At 33.8% G+C, this 19,263-nt stretch overlaps 1 long non-coding RNA gene across 2 annotated transcripts; it reads right to left on the minus strand.

The window, feature by feature from the left end:
* Window positions 1–380: 380 nt before the first annotated feature.
* LOC120342645 (uncharacterized) lies at window positions 381–19,005 on the minus strand. Of its 2 annotated transcripts, XR_013474962.1 has the most exons (6): window positions 16,159–19,005; window positions 15,390–15,526; window positions 15,109–15,210; window positions 12,755–12,876; window positions 6,390–6,504; window positions 381–1,848 (listed from the first exon to the last, which is right to left on the minus strand). It is a non-coding gene; the product is annotated as an uncharacterized LOC120342645 (long non-coding RNA). The 2 variants fall into 2 exon arrangements; XR_013474963.1 differs by lacking the exons at window positions 381–1,848; window positions 6,390–6,504; window positions 12,755–12,876 and adding an exon at window positions 8,391–8,974.
* Window positions 19,006–19,263: the final 258 nt, after the last annotated feature.

Below are 19,263 nucleotides of genomic sequence, written 5' to 3' on the forward strand. Positions count from 1 at the left end.
CATATTACTAAAAAAAAGCTTTATTAACAAATATTAAATGCCAGCAATAAACATAATACTTGGTACATTATTGTATCAGTAATAATATAATCAGAAAAATATTATATCGAAATAAAATTAAAATGAACACTAAATGAAAAAGGTAAGCCTGCCCAATGAAACAAATGTAACATATTTACCGGTATTTTAGATTTGTCTCTGGTTCCGTCTTCTTTCAATTTCTTCAGTGCCTTCAAAATTCTGTTCCTGAGAAGCTAAGATAATATTAACAATATCTAAGCCTAATAAAATTTGTAAAAATATTTACATTTAATTTGTAAATTTTCTTGTTTCAGTCTTTTCCTAATTTCTTCATTGTTTCCTTGTTTCAGTATTTTTCATACTTCTTCATATTTCTGTGCCTGAGAAGCTAGAATACAATTAAAAATATCTAAGCCTCATAAAATTCAAAAAATAATTACATGTAATTTGTAGATTTTCTTTCTATCTGTCTTTTCTTGACTTTTCCAGTGTCTTCATAGTTGTGTGCCTGAGAAACTAGAATAACATTGAAAATATCTAAGCCCATTAAAAACACTATTATTTTCTAATGGCGGGTATTCCTAATTAGAGGATTGACTATAAATCTGTCTATATCAAATAAAATATTAAAAACAAAAAGCCATGGCAAGCCCTGTTAATACTTTTCCTTTTTTTCGTCGGTGTCACGGTATTCTGTTTCCTGTTAAAATATCTCAAAAATAGAAAATAAAATAATGATTAAGACAAATAAGATAGGCAAATATGGATACAGCATACTACTAAAGAAGCTTTATTAACAAATATTCAATATCAGCAATGCATATATTTCTTTGTGCATTATTGTATAGGTATTATTATAATAAGAAATTTTTTATACCAAACTAAAATCAAAAACTCTAGATTGAAGGAGTAAGCCATGTAGTTTGTAGATTTTTCTTGTATCCGTCTTTTCTTGATTTTTCCAATGTCTTCATAGTTCTGTGCCTGAGAAGCTAGAATAACATTGAAAATATCTAAGCCTAATAAAATCCCTATTATCCCTAATGACGGGGATGGGTCTAAATCTATCTATAATGGAAAAATTTTCAAAAAAAAAGCCATGGCAAGCCTGGTAATACTTTTCTTCCTTTGTCGTTGTCACGATATCTTGTTTTCCTGTTGAAAATATCTCAAAAAATACAATAGAAAATATTGACTACGGCAAAAAAATAGCCGTATATGGAAACAGCATATTACAAATATACAATATCAGTAATAAACAATGATATAAATCACAAATCAGTAACATATAATAACAGTAACAAAAATATAAGAATAACGTAAAACGAACATTGCAGGGTGGTAAAATACAAATAACAATTGTATTTAGTTTTCTAAGCTATGATTCAATTTATTAATAAGAATACAATCAAGAATCCGTTTGCAATTATTCAAATTACACAAATAGTTAGTTTCTCACGGGTTGACCCATGTTAAACTTTCGCATATATTTCTTTTACAGTGTGTATGGTATTTTGGTATAGCTTTAAACAACAGTCTTATTTGATATAAAGGCATTCGTGTATGCTGCCCAATGCATTTGTTTTCTACCACATATTGGTAATAAGTGCACATGCATACGAGCTTAAAGTACGTATGGCAATGGGACACAGTCTCAAACAAACAGTGACTTTTTTCTATATCAAAGTCTTGTGTGTGGACTCAATGCATTTGTTGGCTAGCACATCTTAGTTATCTTTAATAAAACTCTTCTTCATATTTGAATAATTGAGTTTTATCTTTTTTTGAAAAACATAAAGACTCGTCAAGTTCTTTAATTGAGGAATCCTGTAAAAATATATATACATTTAGTTATTATGCCTTTTTATAATGAAGGAAATAAATTATGAGCAACTTATTAAGTATGATGAGGCTCTACAAGACGCCTATAACGTGTTGGGCGGTGACGCTGCGCGTCATCAACTACCTTAGACTTATAACCTGCCAGTTTTCTCGATATTAACAACTCCACAACTTTGAATATGATTGAAGTATATTATTGGCAATGAAATATTCAGTCTACATGAACAAAGTACGAAAAAACAATTAATATGTGCGAAACGCATAATATAGAAGCCAAAACTATTAATGTATAGGGTTGCTAAAGTTTACGACCAACCTAAGTAGGTCGACAACATACTTAATTCCGAAAGATGAAAACAATAGAAACATTAATTTATGCAATATTATTGAACCCATTTAACCAAAATATAATTCTAGCCAACAATCAGTTTATTATGGCAATTGAATTAACACTACTTAAACTACAAACTTCTAATGTGAATTAACTCTTAAATAGCCGACTCACAATGATCTGAAATACCGAAATAATAATAAATAAACAAGAATAGAAAAGACAAGACCGATCCGATACAAGATTTTGTTTACGTCAACATGCCTATTTTCTTCCCACGAACAGAAGATGAAATTGCCTCAAAGAGAGTAGTCTATGAGCGGTTATTCATCAAAAGTTCAATGCCCGATACTTTCGAAATAACCCCGTGTCAAATATATATACGAATAAAACAATTAAACTTTGTCTGTAGCTGAGGAAATAAATCTTAGTAGTAGTATGTGTAACCAAATAAACGCTTAAGATGGCCTAATAAGAGATACTATTTAATATCATACGAGTTTTTAATGTTTGCAGTAAGAGAGTACATTGCTTTACAACATATCATTTGATACAATAACGCATGCGGTGGGTATCTATTTTGAACATTACATTAACGTCCATTACATTATACTGGAGATTCCAACATGAGAGATGTACCAATACTACTTGTCGCCGATACTGATTCGACAACAACGATAAAACGCCGATATCAATATTTTGAAACAGAAATTGCCGACGTCCACATGCTATGTAATTATTATCTCAAGTGTGCAGTCCAAACTAGGTAAAGTAACATTTTGCAAACATTATTCATGCCACACAATTTTTCAGATTAAAAAAAAAACATATTTCAGATAATAAGAAATTCATGTTTTGGGTCCAGATACGTTTTTAAGATGAATACATTGCACACCGACGCTAATAATATCGGTGTTCGGTTAGAAAACTTGTCGGGTTTAGCTTCTGTGGGTGGCTTATTCTCGTTTCTATTCGCGCGGTTGGGAAACGGCATTGCTCATACTTATCGAGGCTAATACTGTGGAAAGCAAATAAATTAATTTACATATCAGTATTTCAACCTACTTTTTAAAAACATTTTGGAATAGATTAAAAAGTTAATTATCTTGAAAATATCAGTCTACATTTAGCCGATATCGATACGAATACCGATACCAAATATTTTGCCGATATTACCGATACCCGCTATCTTTTTCCGAAAGTCTTTTGATTTCGTTTGACCAACACTGACTGTACAACGACATTGATGTTTGTTTTAAGCAGAAGGTAGAACACTCATTTAAACCATTCCGAATCGAAATTGAAATGAATGAAAATCCAATATAGCGCAAATAAATATAAACTAAAACAAGTAAACAACACACTATAGTAATATGAACATTCGTTAAAAAATTAATATTCAAGCCAGACGATATTATTGCAAAATGAACCTAGCATATTGGGTTAGTTTAGCTGTCCCCAGTTAATATTTGAGAGGGAGAGCAACTATATGGTTTTTTTTAAACCAAGATAAAAAAATAAAAAAAACTGTAAAATCAATATTATCATGAAGTCTTGACAACAACAAAAACAAATGAAAAAGTATGGAACGCAAAGTACTACAGAAAAAAAGTCCGTTGAAGTATAAAATGGGCAGACATTTTTCATTTTTACATGTATTCCATATTTTCCTCTTTATAAAGTTAACGGCGTTCTATATTTTGTACTAAACCTAAAGAGGGTTTATTTGATTTGGAAGATTCGTTTTCTTTAATATTTATAGTTAAGTTAACATATTTTCAAATTATGACCAGTTGAAGCAATAAAAACGCGGCTATTTGACGAACTACGTATGGTACAACGACATTACAGTATCATGCCCTTGATACCAAAACAAGTTTATAAATGTTCCTATATTAGTAGAGGATCAGCCAAAATAGAAGAACAAACGATTAAGCGAGGGCCTTATTAATATGACTCGGCATGTGTGCAGTGTAATTTGGATATTTTCTGGCTTTCCTGGCTTCCTGTTTGGAACTGTTTTCTATGGAACATGAATAAACAAGAAATTCGCGGCTCATTTTCTCTCTTCACCATATAGCTTAAGATTTACGCAAAATACCATTGTGTAATACAGCATTGTTATGCAAAAGTACTCTTAATGAAGAACAAACTGATCAGTATCGTTACGACAAAATCAGAAAATTCTGAAAATTTATAAAAATTCGTCGTGTTACGTGCTTTCAAATCTATCAATTTATTACGCTTTATCAGAGAATTAGAAGTGACCATTTCATTTCTTTCATATTTTCGTGGAAACGTCCAGCGCTTTTTTGTTGATACGTTTGCCTTCATTTCCCCAATATTTAGCTTAACATATTTGCTTTCCATCTTTACTGTTTTACTCAAGTAAAAACAATAAACATCATTTAGCATTTTCCAATGTATTTTTGTACGAATAAGACATTCATGCGACAATGACTTAGAAATAAATTATTGTTTATCAGACTTTTTTGTATTTAATGAAAACTAAAATTTACCAAACACAAATCTGGATCGAGCATTTAAAAGTTAATGACAAATTTAAATTCAATTCAATTGAAGCATTAATTTAAAAGAAATCATTCTTAACCCGATTGCAGATTTCAAATTTTCAAATCATTTTTACCCTGAACCCTAACCCAAGATGGACAACTGATATTTTGGCATTTTGAAGATGGCGGGGGTGTTTTCTCAAATCTCTCATTTTTCTTAAGAAACATTCTCAATTGGGGTAATATACTTGAAACACAAAAAGTTGTTTCGAAAATATTAAACTATTTCGAACTTTTCCGATCTAGAGGGGAATAATTTAAATATTTCAATAAGTCAAGCACTAATATAAAAAACTTATTCAACAAAAAGTTGAGGTGGAAGGCGTGAATTAGAAGACGGTAAATTTTACGAAAATTGATTAATTTCAGAAGAATGTTTAATTATTTCGATCTAATTTCCATTTGGAGGTTAAAATTTGAATGTACCAGTAATTTTTCGAACTATATCATTATGTGAACTATGTCAAGGTTTGGGTTAATGAATGACAGAAAATATAATTCGATATGAATTGGATATACATTTCAATAAATCTATTTGTACCAGTCTGTTTCTACTCTCGCAAAATGGCAACATCGAAAAATATAATAGTACGTAACGTTGTGTGATTTTTCAAATTCTAGTTAACCTTTTAACCCGTCCGAGCCTGTGGCGGTATTCTGAAAGCTCTCGCCAACCCCATTGTACCGAACAGTTGAAATTAGGAGCCCAATCCTAACTTTATAAAGGGGAAGCCTAATTTCGTGCAAGGTTATAGAAAATGAAAAGATTCATCTTGAAAATCCTAGGTTTTCCATAACAACCCAAGATGTTTCAAAGTCATAAGCAGAAAGCATCTAAGGGCACTATCATATAAGCACATACACCCAAGCGCGCGACATCCGTGGAGATGACGGGTTCAGTAAAACGTACAACTGCGCACACTATACAAACAGCAACACTAATTTATTAGTTGTTGAACGTGTAAGTCTAAATATCTGAGATTAACTCTAGTTAAATTTGCATAATTTGATGACGATGTGATAGAAAAGTGCCATAATAAAAAATTGTTTTAATTTAAAGGACCTTCGTCGAAACTCTGGAACAGCTCCAACGAACAACAAAAACTCGATTGAACCCTGGTTAAAACTACTGTACTAGACTATTGAAAAAATGACAAAACGCTATAACGAAGAAACAAACCCATAAAATATGAATATAGTAAATACTATAAAATGAGGCCCGACCAATTGTATGAATGCAACCGCAAATGCCCCATTGCCAGTATTATAATCCCATTGCTGGCGACTGGAACATACATACTTCGATACTCGCCATCGATAGCAGGACGCCCAAAAAGAAACATAACCCGCGTCTTTTCGGAAATTAGGTATACGAAATTAACAAAGCAACAGAATTTATAGCATACCGGCTAAAAACTGAACACCTGCCCGCGAACTAGCGTGTGGAAATCATTGCATTACTGACTTTACGAAATTATATCAATAAAATTGGGCAAAATATTTTGGACATCTTGTTAGGAGAATTTAAATATTTGCACCTCTTCCTGACTAGCGGGATTTAACATGATATATCAGTTTATACATGACAAAATATGAATTGAAAGATTTATAAGATTACATACTTGCTCTTTACTCTTTAGACTCTATAGGCTTCCATCTCACTCCGTGATGCACCAGACTATTAACAATGTCGATTCCGTTTGATGCAATGACTCTTTCAAGCAGTGTTTTAGAAAACTGAAAATAAATATATAGTTTCATTATCAAGTATTGAATTTATGAATCACAAAAAATGCTGTTTGGCAGAGGTGAAGCAAAGGTAAGCTTATATTAAAAATACATGAAAAAAATCAATATAATGTCATGATCATGTGTATACCGAGTCTATCTAAATTTATGTGAAACTAAATTTTGTTGACCTAAGACACTATCGAGTTATTTAAATCACAAAAAATGCTATTTGACAGAAATACAGTGAAGAGATATAGTTGTTCAAACTATGTCATTATCAAGCTTTGGAATTGTAATTAACAGGGAACCATGTGGTTAAACCAGTACCAATGGGTGTGAGATTTAAGGTTATATTAATACACTTATATGTTATCGTTATTTGAAATACAATTCAACTTCCAACGCTCAACAGAATATCAATAAGGGTCTCAACAGACAAGGGGATTAACAACAACATTAATACCCTCTGTCAGATGCACTTACATAGTATGGTACTGCACGTGACTTACCATTTGTGGTGAAAATGGGTTTCAAGATTATTAAAAAAGGGTATATGATATGGTATACAGAATGATAAGGATTATGCTTGTAACGAAATTAGACATGTTAGCATAGGTACCTCATGATAAACAATTTTAGATTCGTAATATTCGCATTGATGCAGCGTCATACATAGATACATACACGCATAAATATAAGATATGAATACTCGCACTTAATAACAGAGAATTAGGAATATTGCCAGCTTCAAACACTTATCAACATGAAACATATGATTACAGTGACTACCAAGGATTACCTACTTCTAACACTTATCAATATGAACCGTATGGTTACTTGGACTAACAAGGATTGCCAGCTTCGAACACTTATCCATATGAATCGTATGGTTACTTGGACTACCAAGGATTGCCAGCTTTGAACACTTATCAATATGAATCGTATGGTTACTTGGACTACCAAAGATTGCCAGCTTCGAACACTTATCAATATGAACCGTGAGGTTACTTGGACTACCAAGGATTGCCAGTTTCGAACACTTATCAATATGAATCGTATGGTTACTTGGACTACCAAGGATTGCCACGGTTATATCAATCTACCTGATTAGACTCACTCCAATATTACCGGTATTGAAAATTTATTGCGATTCTAGATTGAAACATGAATGGCATGGTTATTAACTGTTTACTACCAGGTGGTATAAACCAGTTAATCGTTTAACGAGCCTACAATTTAAATATAATTAGACGAATGATAACACGCAAAAAGTTGATGCTGAGTCCACTGTGCATGGGTTCAATACCGCAGAAAATATTTAACTGCTCCTTTACAATGCTTTTTGAAATGAAATGAAATGAGGAAATAAAATTCATATGTTATATTCGACAGATGCATCAATGCGTGATTTTTATGAAGATGCATCGTTTTAATGAAAACCTTTCATAATTTGACAAACCATGCAAAAAAGGCAGAAGGCAGAAACCTGGATTTCTTCATTTACGACTTCTTTTATGGTGGAGAGGGGGTTTGTAACAAAAAAAGTGCTATCAAAACAAAAAAATTGTCATTCGATCAGTAAACGGGGTGATTTGAGATTGTGGTTGATAAAAATGTCACCAAAAATTTCAAAAAAAAACTTTCTGGAAGATCACTAAGCTAATATATCTCATTAAAAACACTATAAACTATGATTTATCTTGTTCATTTGTTCTGTATTATATTCGTTTCTGACCTCAAATGTTTAAACGGAGAGGCGATGAAGTTGTATATTTTCCTGTATATATTATTGCGACTAAAAAGTTTGAGATCCGCTGGTATAGACCATGATAATTTACAGTTGATGATACTATTTTCTGGTAAAAACAAGTTTTGCTCATAGGATTAAACAAGTAAATTCTACACAGAATAATAAAGACTACTTTATCAAAAACGTAATACCTGTATAAATAAAACATAAGAAATATAGACATGCTTGTATCCGTACCCGTGTATTTATTCTATTTTATCATATATATAGATGTATACACATAATAACCTAAAATATTAGTACCAGCAATCAACGATATAGCAATAGGAAATACATTTCTAAATACAGACAATTATGAACATGAACGGACTATTACCAATTGGATTTAAGGCTATATTGATACGTTACAGCAGTGGTTGTCAAAGTGGGCGTCGTTTCAATTTTGCTCGGGCGTCGCGAAAATTTTTTTCTTTTTTTGCGGAATTTCTTTTGGGCGCATAGAAAAAGTAATATTACAAGCGTGGAAACGATACTATACGAGAAGTCTGAAAATACAAGTATGACGTAGGCTACATTGAGTTCAGATCGTTCAAGTAGTAAATCTCCGTGGTTTTTGTTGCAACTGGAGATGCGATGTTACTAAATGCCGTTTGGGCTTATTAGATAACATGTTTCACTGGCCGAAATCTTGCTTCAACAATATATTGCTGCTTTTCTTCGCCGTTTCTGAACGGAATCGTTTTAAAAAGAAATTTTAATTCTGAAAATGTAATGAGGTATTGGATTTCCTTCAATAAGGATTATCCTTCCTTATCCTTCCTAAAAAATGCGTTGTGCACTTTGATCCCTTTTAGGACTTTGTATTCATGTGAAGCAGGTTTTTCGACAATGGCCGTGATACACATAAAATATCGATTTCGAGTAAATGTTGAGAGTGAAATGCGTGCGCTCTCACAATTCTTACCAGGGTTCAGTGTTTGTAAAAAGACGCAAGTATTTCCCATCCCATTAAATGCAATTTCACTGACTTTGAAAACTCATTGCAAAAATTGAAAGGTATTAAGGCGGTTTTCATGGAGAGTCGCAACTTGAGCATATTTTTTGGAGGCCGTCACAGTACGAAGAAGTTTGAGAACCACTGCGTTACAGTATCGCCACTGGAAACGATATTTTAGTTTGGGGATTGCATTGCGTGGTTAACCAGTGCCAAATGGTAAAGAATTCACATTGATACATTCGGTTGGACGTACTTATATAACATCGTTATTGAAAAGCTAATGTAATTCTGGCTTGGAACACGAATGGCACGGTTAACTGGTTAGTACCATGGTCATAGACCATGATATATTCAAATTACATATATGAGATTAGCCAGATTGGCTCATAAAATTAAATCGATAAATCCTATGCAGGATAATAAAGACTATGCTATCAATGAAGAAGGCAATATAGGTATACATATGACACAGGATATATAGACGTCCTTGTATCCGCAAAACTAGTGTATACTCAATTTAATTCAATATACATAGAAATGAGTTGCCATGTTTTAGAATTAATGATTTCTCCTATATATTATTATTGATACAATGCTGTTCTAGCAGTTAGCTAGACGTTTTCGAGGAAGGCTTCGATGGAGAAATCAATAAAGAAGTACTGGTACTTATATCTTAAGTATGGTGGTGATTACAATGTAACTCTTGTTATGAGAATGCTCGCCACACTTCAAAAATAACTAGCTAGCAATAAGCTACAAATAACAAATAGTATGTTTCATTAAAAAATACCTTGAAAATACAGGGTTGGAATGTAAATATTTAAAAAATGATTTAATTAGCTACATGCACCCTCAAAAATGGTCTACGCCCCTTTTGCAAGGCGCGCATTGGTGCCTAAACTAACATCATTACTGCAAACACAAGGGAAAAAGTTCCTTCTTAGGAATGACAAAAATCTGACAAAATTTGGAACAAAATGATGCAATTTTTAACCCGAATATTGGGCGGTAATATGACAAAAATACGATTTTTTATTGTTAAAATTTATTCTTGTCTTATTCGCTTATTAGCCAGAAAAAAAAACGATAGTTGTGCGAATCATGATATTATAAAGTATTTAGGGGATTTTCCATAGAAAATTTCTTTTGACAGACAATCATTTCGAATTGCATTTAACAAAATAAATAACATTATATGACTAGGCGACACATGCTGATAAATATAGACAAAAGCAGGCTTGCCATGGATCATGTTTTTCTGTCCCATTCCCACCCCATAACAATTATCCTTGTCCCATCCCATTCCATTCCGTGGGATTCCTTTTGGAATAAAATTCAATAAAAATTGTTAAATTTTGGTTTAGCGTCTATAAATAGGACACCATGTAAGAAGAGACATGCAAAACAACAACATTTACGGACTTTATTAACTTTATATTCACAACTATTATACATGTGTCAGTCCCTTCACGAAGTATATTGTTAATGCTGTATATGTTTTGTTCTTTATAACTAACAAGAGGGTTATGCTCAAATATATGGGCACGGAATCCATAATGAAATTTATTATCATCATTTTCCCGAAAATTATATGGTTTTCGTGTCCCACGTGTCCCATGGGAAATACAAATGTTTGTTAACCCATCCCATCCCATGGGACGTTCCCATGGACAAGCCAAGACATAAGGTAACTATCGCGAAAAGCGTATCCATATTAAGTTTTTGGCCATTTGGGAGCGTTGCCACAAAATTCTAATATGGTAAGCTGGAGTGAATATTTAAATATTAGATGCAAACAGCCAATTTTCAAAGAGATGCTAAAATTGTACAATATTCTGCATAAAACTCAGCTATTAAACATGTACAACGATACTTCAAACACTCTTACGAAATTTCTTCCTTGGTCTATTAGTGCAGAGATTCTCAAAGTGCTCCGTGAGAGAAACTTGGGGCTCCGCGAGCCATTCGATTACTTATTAAAATAACGACTTGGCGAATTTTGTGACTGTCAAAAGAAGTAATAACATCATTAGTAAAATTTGACATCAATAGCGTCGAAATATGAAAACGAGCGTAAATTCTAATGTGACATGAGTTAGATCGCAGTGGACAAAAAGTTTTTTCTCGAGTAAAATATTCAATTCATAGCCGGTGCAAGCATTTAAAATGTCTCATCATAGTAATTTCATAGTAATTTAATTCGAGAAAACTTTTACGATTAATAAAATGAAAAATCACTATTTAAAAACTGCATAAAATACGTCCCAAACTGCCAACTATAAGTGGACCGGAATCGTATTTTGAGGTTAGTCAAATTTGATTTGTTTTTTCGGCACTCAAAATTATTCTAAAGATATGGACAAAATACGAACGATTGTAATTTAAAATATTGCAAAAAAAAATTGATCGACATATTTTGCATTAATTATCTTATATATCGTCACTTACCGAGAAAAAGTCGTATTGGGCTCCATCGTTAGTATTAAAATAGACAAAAGGTACATTGCGCGAACAATTTACTGTGTTTCGATTTCAGTTACTATATTGTATAGTTGTACACATCTTAAAGAAATCCTAACATACCAGAAATTTACAATGTCTAAAAAGCGTTTTCAATCTGCTACGAGACTGCCAGAACAAAACTTATGGTGAAACCTTTCGTTTTAGATTTTAGTTTCAATATTTTATGATGCCGCTTTTCAATCAAGAAATTGGTTTGCGGATTCACCTTTTTATCATTTATTCTTAGCTTCTCTTCACCGATTTTTATAATATAGTATTCTAACTTGTTTCGTACACTGAACTCATAATTCCGCACAAGAAAAAAAAAGTTATCGTCGGCCTCGTGGAACAAAACATGCATATGCCAAGGAAAACTCGTGATTCAGAGAGAATAAGCACATAAGTTGTTAAATAAAAACACGTCACGCTGACGAAAATTATCGGCGACACTACCAAAATGCCATCGCGTACGTTATTAGAACTTTTTCAGTATTCCAAAAACGCCAAAAGGGTGTTCAACCTCAAAATTTGATATTATGTTTGTTGAGTTTACAGCTTAATATATTCAATTTATCTATGAAATTTAGATTTATTTATGTCTGGTATTAAGCCTAACAAAAATGTTTACCATTTAAATTAAGTAAAGTAATTTTAACTTACTTAGGAATAGTAATAGATAACATTTTCAAAATTTATTGTGGGGATCTGTGAATAATGGTGATGAATGTAAATTAGAAAAATTCAAAAGATGGGGCTCCCGAAGTATGCGAACCAAGATGGCGGACATCGGAATGTAATATGTGTACTAGGTTAGGGTTAGACCATAATTTTAGGTATGAATACTACGGGAGGCTCTTGGCTAGTCTTCGAACTGATAATAGGACTAAAATAAGGAAAATTGGAAAAAAATTATCGCCTAACCCTAACCTGTTACCCATGTGACGTTCCGATGTCCGCCATCTTGGTTCGCATACTTCGGGAGCACCCAAAAGATTATGATAACATACTTGCTCTTTAGACTCGAGGCAGCCACCTCTCTCAGTGATGCATAACCGGACAAATGCCCCCAGCATGTCTTTAGATATAATGATAAATTGTTTTTCCCGCTTTCAAGAAGTGTTTCAGAAAGCTGAAATTTATATAAAATAATAAAAGGTAGGTGAATTTTGAATAATATTGATTTGAATTATATATAGTTGTTCGAACTCTGTCATTATTAGGTTTTAAGTTTATAAGTTACAGAAAATGTAATTTGACAGGAGAACAGAGAAGCTATGCTTATACTTTAGAATAGTGTTTCCCAACCCGAGTCCGCGGTCTCAAATGAGTCCGCGGAGCGTTTGCATAAGTCCGCAACGAACCAGAAATTAACTGCGGGCTGCAAATGAAACTTGTGAAACCCAACTATCAGCCAAGTTACGATTTACGTTAGAATTTACATAAAACATGGTTAATGAGTAGGACTAGGCATATACTTCAATATTCAACTATTAGAATAGCAATTTACTATTCGAAAATTTGGTAACAGGTGACGCGTCGCTTAATCAAACGATTGGGTTTCACAACTCACTTACGGATTTCCGACGAAAACACACGCTTCGATAGAGTTCGCGAGTTCGAACAACGAAAAATAATTCTTTATTTCTGGTAGGCGTCAATGGTGGCAACCCAAATTTTCTAAATGGAAAAGCGGCAATACAAAATACTAAAAATAAAACGGATAGCACCATAAGTTTTGTTTTATGATCGCCCTAGACCAGGGGTCGGGAACCTTTTTGGTGAAGAGAGCCATGAAAAGCACATATTTTCGATTGCATTTCCGTGCGAGCCATATATATTTTCTTCCCCTAATCAGGCCTGAAAATTTTACTCAAAAGTCAACACATTCTGACACTGCATGTTGTCGCTGAGGGCCTTGAACGGCTGCTCACATGCCGCACAAGTTGAAACCTACGATACTCCTCAGTGTCATCACCCTTTTTATGTTTATGGCATCTCCACAGTATTTTAAAAACTAGCTTCGCTAGTCCGATTCACATATGACAAATATTGTAACCATTACGTACAAACGGACGATGAGCTTTTCTCTATTGCTCCGCGACTTTATCGATTTTTGATGTCACAATATGTTCCAGAATCCCCTAGTTTTGTCACAATGCCTGTCTGGTAATTCTCTCGCATAACATATCCATGCGCTGGGCGCGAGTTCTCAAACTTATTGGCAAATTTGGCTATAAAAGAGTTTGAAATCTCATAACAATAGTAAGCTTAGCCTTAGAATATTAGGTTTTCTAGGAGCCATATGCCATCACCAAAAGAGCCATACATGGCTCGCGAGCCATGGGTTCCCGACCACTGCCCTAGACCGAATAATAACGCTTTTTTAGACATTACAAATCGCAAAATTTCGGGTGCTACCGTAGTATACGTACGTACCAGGGCATTTTTTCTTAGGATTTTTTGCCCTACATTGGTACGTACAGTACTGGAGCGCCGTAGGTGTTGTACGAACAGCTCAGATTTGACGAATTCACAAAAATACGAATCAAAACAAAATATAATCGGACACTTAACCGCTTTGATATTTTCTGAGTAGTATTGCTTTTATTTCGTCAACACAATTGCAGATTAAAATCATCACAAATAACTTAATAGCAAAGCAAGACGATGAATATGTATTTTTGATTTACTAATAAACTTTTTAGTAAGTACTAAATCAAGTTGTACTTTCTGGAACTTTATAGCAGAAAGTAGGATTTTCCTAACGGCGATAACAAATTCGCAAGATCGCAAAAAATATGTATCGAAACTAAATATAATCGGGCAATACATTCGCACATTATTATGTTCGCCGATTGCCGTGGCATTTTAAAAAGTAATGCTTTCATTTGTCGTAAGTTGACGCAACCGCGAGTTACCATGAACACAATTAAATTAATATAAAAAGACATTTTAAATTCTTGTCGTTATCGTGGACTGAATATTGTGTGACAGAAACGGCCATTATACTATATACTACACATATAATATACTACATATATAATGCAATGCAATATTTTGTCTCGACTATTTGGTGGGAACGAAAACAGCCTAATTTCATTTCTAAAAAATGACCCCCGCCTTATTCACTGGGCTGACTCAATAGCCAGAATAAAACGGTAGTTGTGCGAATTATGTTATTATGAAATTTTGAGGTTGTAATTTATAGAAAATTTCATTTGACAGACGAAACAAAACTAAGCTTATACTCAATATATTAAAAGTAATTATTTGTCTGTGGATTTCCCGAAAAAAAAAATACAATATATCATTTATTTATAGACATGTAAATTGGGAGATTTCAAATGATTTGGTTACATACTTGCTCTTCAGACGTGATAGGCCTCCATCTCACTCAGTGATGAAAACCTCGAACTTGGCGAATTTCTTTTGGTGCAATGATAAATTGTCCTGTTTTAAAACGCTGAAAATCAATAAATATGTCGTGATTTTGTGTCAGCCAATCCTAAATTTGAATTAAACTAAATTTCGTTGAGCCAACTATGGCATTTTCAGGTGATTTATTTACACAAATGCTATTTGACAGAGACACTGCAAAGCTATGCTCATGTTAAAATGATATGTAAGTGTAACATATTGTACCTCATTTTGTATTCTTAAAGTAAGACTCTTTTCTGAATTTTTTCTTCCAAAATATACGCAAGTATATTTATTTACTTGTAATATTTCCCGTTCGTTATTTTGTGTCTTTGAATCTTTAACCTTTAATTTTTCTGCACCTGAAAAAAATTGAGATATTGATAAATAAACTATTGCAGAACTGTAGCTAGCATATTCAATGGACAATGGGTCTGAATCTATCGGATCTTTTGCACAAAGCTTCCGCCACGTTAGAAATGATTAAAAATTTGAATTTCCAGGCAATCTGCATTCCTAACTTACTAATTCTCCTATTTTGAACGTTGGTAGGGTCTTAGTACAAAGATCCAATCTATACACAATAATATATCAAAGTAAAAAGGCTACCGCGAATCTCTATTTAACCATGGATTTTGCACTACATTTGCAAAAGTTTTGAAAGTCATGCATTACATTCATGTAACGCGTACCATGTTGAATGCAGCTTACGTAGTTACGTAGATCGGTGCATTACGTTTAACTTTCCTAATATGATAAGTTCATGTATTGCCATATAGCATTTAAGTTTGGCCTATTTGTGAGGAAACGATGAAACCCGCTGTTAGTGAGTTCGATACAAAAGAGAATCATCCATCAATCTAGACTTCTGTATTTGGTTAATAAGTCCAATTCGTATAGGCCCGAAAACCTCTAATTATCCACTTATACAATAGTAAAATGAAAGCAATATAATAGCAATGAAAACAATAGGTATAAAGAACATTAAGCTCACCTGAATATTGTTTCGAACTCACTGTCATAACCCACAGTCAACCTATCCATACATCCTACACAAAATCAAACCTCATCTTACCACGAACATTTGTGACTGACTACAAGCGATGTCGCTTGTGGCTTCCCGCGCAAAAATATTTGACGAAAAAAGCTAACTGATTGATTGCAATCAAATGTTTTAACTGATTACTTTAATTACTCCAGGTTGACGTTACGAGACGATCACGCTTCTGAAGCGTGATTTCAAAGATGCAGAATGCAAATGACGGTTGGGATTTGCTTCAAATATCGTATAAAACCTAGTTCACAGTAGTATTCTCAGGATCTTTTGTACCAAGCCCCACCCCAAAACAACACCCCGCCAACGCTCGAATTAAATAGAAATAGCAAATATTCAGTTAAGGTGAGGGATGCAGATTCAGCCGGAAATTCAAAATTTCAAATCGTTCCCAACCCAAAATCCTAACAGCATAATTACTTATTTTTTATCCTAAAACGTGACAGGGGTGTTTATCTCAGATCACACATTTTTGCATCAGTGACGGGAGCTTAGTACAAAGAATCCAGCAATTCCATTATATTTGTCTGTTTATATTTGTAGAGTAAACGCGCACGTGAATGCCATCAAAAATGTAACTCTCCCACAACTCAATGAAAGAATAACGGCGTGTACAAGTTTAGCGTTATATCAATGGATTCTCTGGCGTACAAATCTTAGCTCATTGATTTGCGCAGCCAAGAATAATTTTAAGTTTTCGTACATTAACGTGCCGGCGATGTCGTTTAAAGGGTGGTAATAATGTGACGTTGTTTCGATGACTACTGTATAGTAATTTCTTCGTCCAAACCAAACGGCGGAGACATAACATCAGCAACAGCATTAATCACGGTTCTATGTGAAGTAAATAATTGACTGCTCAATACAAGAGCATACCGACGACAACAACTGATAATATATAGATCATCCATTCGAGACCATTCAAATATTTGGTGTTATGGAGCTCGTGAAGAGGTGCTATTGACGTAGCCCAACAGTAAGAACGTAACAAAAACAAATTGTTACTTACCAATCAATATTAATAAGTGAATTGAAATTACTATATTTAATAACTCGGATGTATTTGCTGCTTCTTAAATGTTATTAATGCCATTTTGCGTAAACGAATAGATCGCGGAGACCCTATGTCCGTATGAAGCACTTTGTGAACCATGGAATATCCCAAGATAAGTAAAGTTGACAGAGGGTGTCGAGCATTTAACAAAGATTGGATACCGAAGTACCTTTTGTAATAAGCCGTCCTACCGAGGACTTCATTTTCTCACATCTGGCCCGCCGACTAGAGAAGTTGCCCACCCCTGATCCAGGGTAAGGGTATACACGTATTTTAATGTATTTAGTATCTATGTCAGCCAATGCACTGCAGCTGAGTACGTTCGCGTTGAGTGGCGCATCGTTCTAAGCCTTAGTAATACGCTTGATTTCTTACCCCGCTTGGATTCGCAGGTTCAAATACCGTAAGGGATAATTTAGTACCAGAGGATTGCTGGCGACCTTCTCCCTATCCTAAGCCAGCGTTTCCCAAACTTTTTCCCAACTTCGACACGGAACACTTGCACTTTTAGGTCGCCTCGCGGAACACCAAAAATAAAATTGATAAAAAAAAACGATGTAATAAAGCGAGTTGCCAAATAAGCCGCGAAAACTAACAGAATTGTGTTGAACATACCTAAAATATGATTGGATATATATATTTTTTTTTAATTTAAATGCTGGGTATATGAATCAAAAAATTCATTTTAATGAATGACAGAAAATATAATTCGATATGAAATGGATATATATTTCAATAAATCTATTTGTACCAGTCTGTTTCTACTCTCGCGAAATGGCAACATCGAAAAATATAATAGTACGTAACGTTGTGTGATTTTTCAAATTTTAGTTAACCTTTTAACCCTTCCGAGCCTGTGGCGGTATTCTGAAAGCTCTCGCCAAACCCCATTGTACCGAACAGTTGAAATTAGGAGCCCAATCCTAACTTTATAAAGGGGAAGCCTAATTTCGTGCAAGGTTATAGAAAATGAAAAGATTCATCTTGAAAATCCTAGGTTTTCCATAACAACCCAAGATGTTTCAAAGTCATAAGCAGAAAGCATCTAAGGGCACTATCATATAAGCACAAACACCCAAGCGCGCGACATCCGTGGAGATGACGGGTTCACTAAAACGTACAACTGCGCACACTATACAAACAGCAACACTAATTTATTAGTTGTTGAACGTGTAAGTCCAAATATCTGCATAATTTAATGACGATGTGATAGAATAGTGCCATAATAAAAAACTGTTTTAATTTAAAGGACCTTCGTCGAAACTCTGGAACAGCTCCAACGAACAACAAAAACTCGATTGAACCCTGGTTAAAACTACTGTACTAGACTATTGAAAAAATGACAAAACGCTATAGCGGAGAAACAAACCCATAAAATATGAATATAATAAATACTATAAAATGAGGCCTGACCAATTGTATGAATGCAACCGCAAATGCCCCATTGCCAGTATTATAATCCCATTGCTGGCGACTGGAACATACATACTTCGATACTCGCCATCGCTAGCAGGACGCCCAAAAAGAAACATAACCCGCGTCTTTTCGGAAATTAGGTATACGAAATTAACAAAGCAACAGAATTTATAGCATACCGGCTAAAAACTGAACACTTGCCCGCGAACTAGCGTGTGGAAATCATTGCATTACATTACTTTACGAAATTATATCAATAAAATTGGGCAAAATATTTTGGACATCTTGTTAGGAGAATTTAAATATTTGCACCTTTTCCTGACTAGCGGAATTTAACATGATATATCACTTTATACATGACAAAATATGAACTGAAAGATTTATAAGATTACATACTTGCTCTTTACTCTTTAGACGCTATAGGCTTCCATCTCACTCCGTGATGCACCAGACTATTAACAATGTCGATTCCGTTTGATGCAATGACTCTTTCAAGCAGTGTTTTAGAAAACTGAAAATAAATATATAGTTTCATTATCAAGTATTGAATTTATGAATCACAAAAAATGCTGTTT

Source organism: Styela clava, chromosome 3, assembly GCF_964204865.1.
Source record: "Styela clava chromosome 3, kaStyClav1.hap1.2, whole genome shotgun sequence".
Lineage (NCBI taxonomy): Eukaryota > Metazoa > Chordata > Ascidiacea > Stolidobranchia > Styelidae > Styela > Styela clava.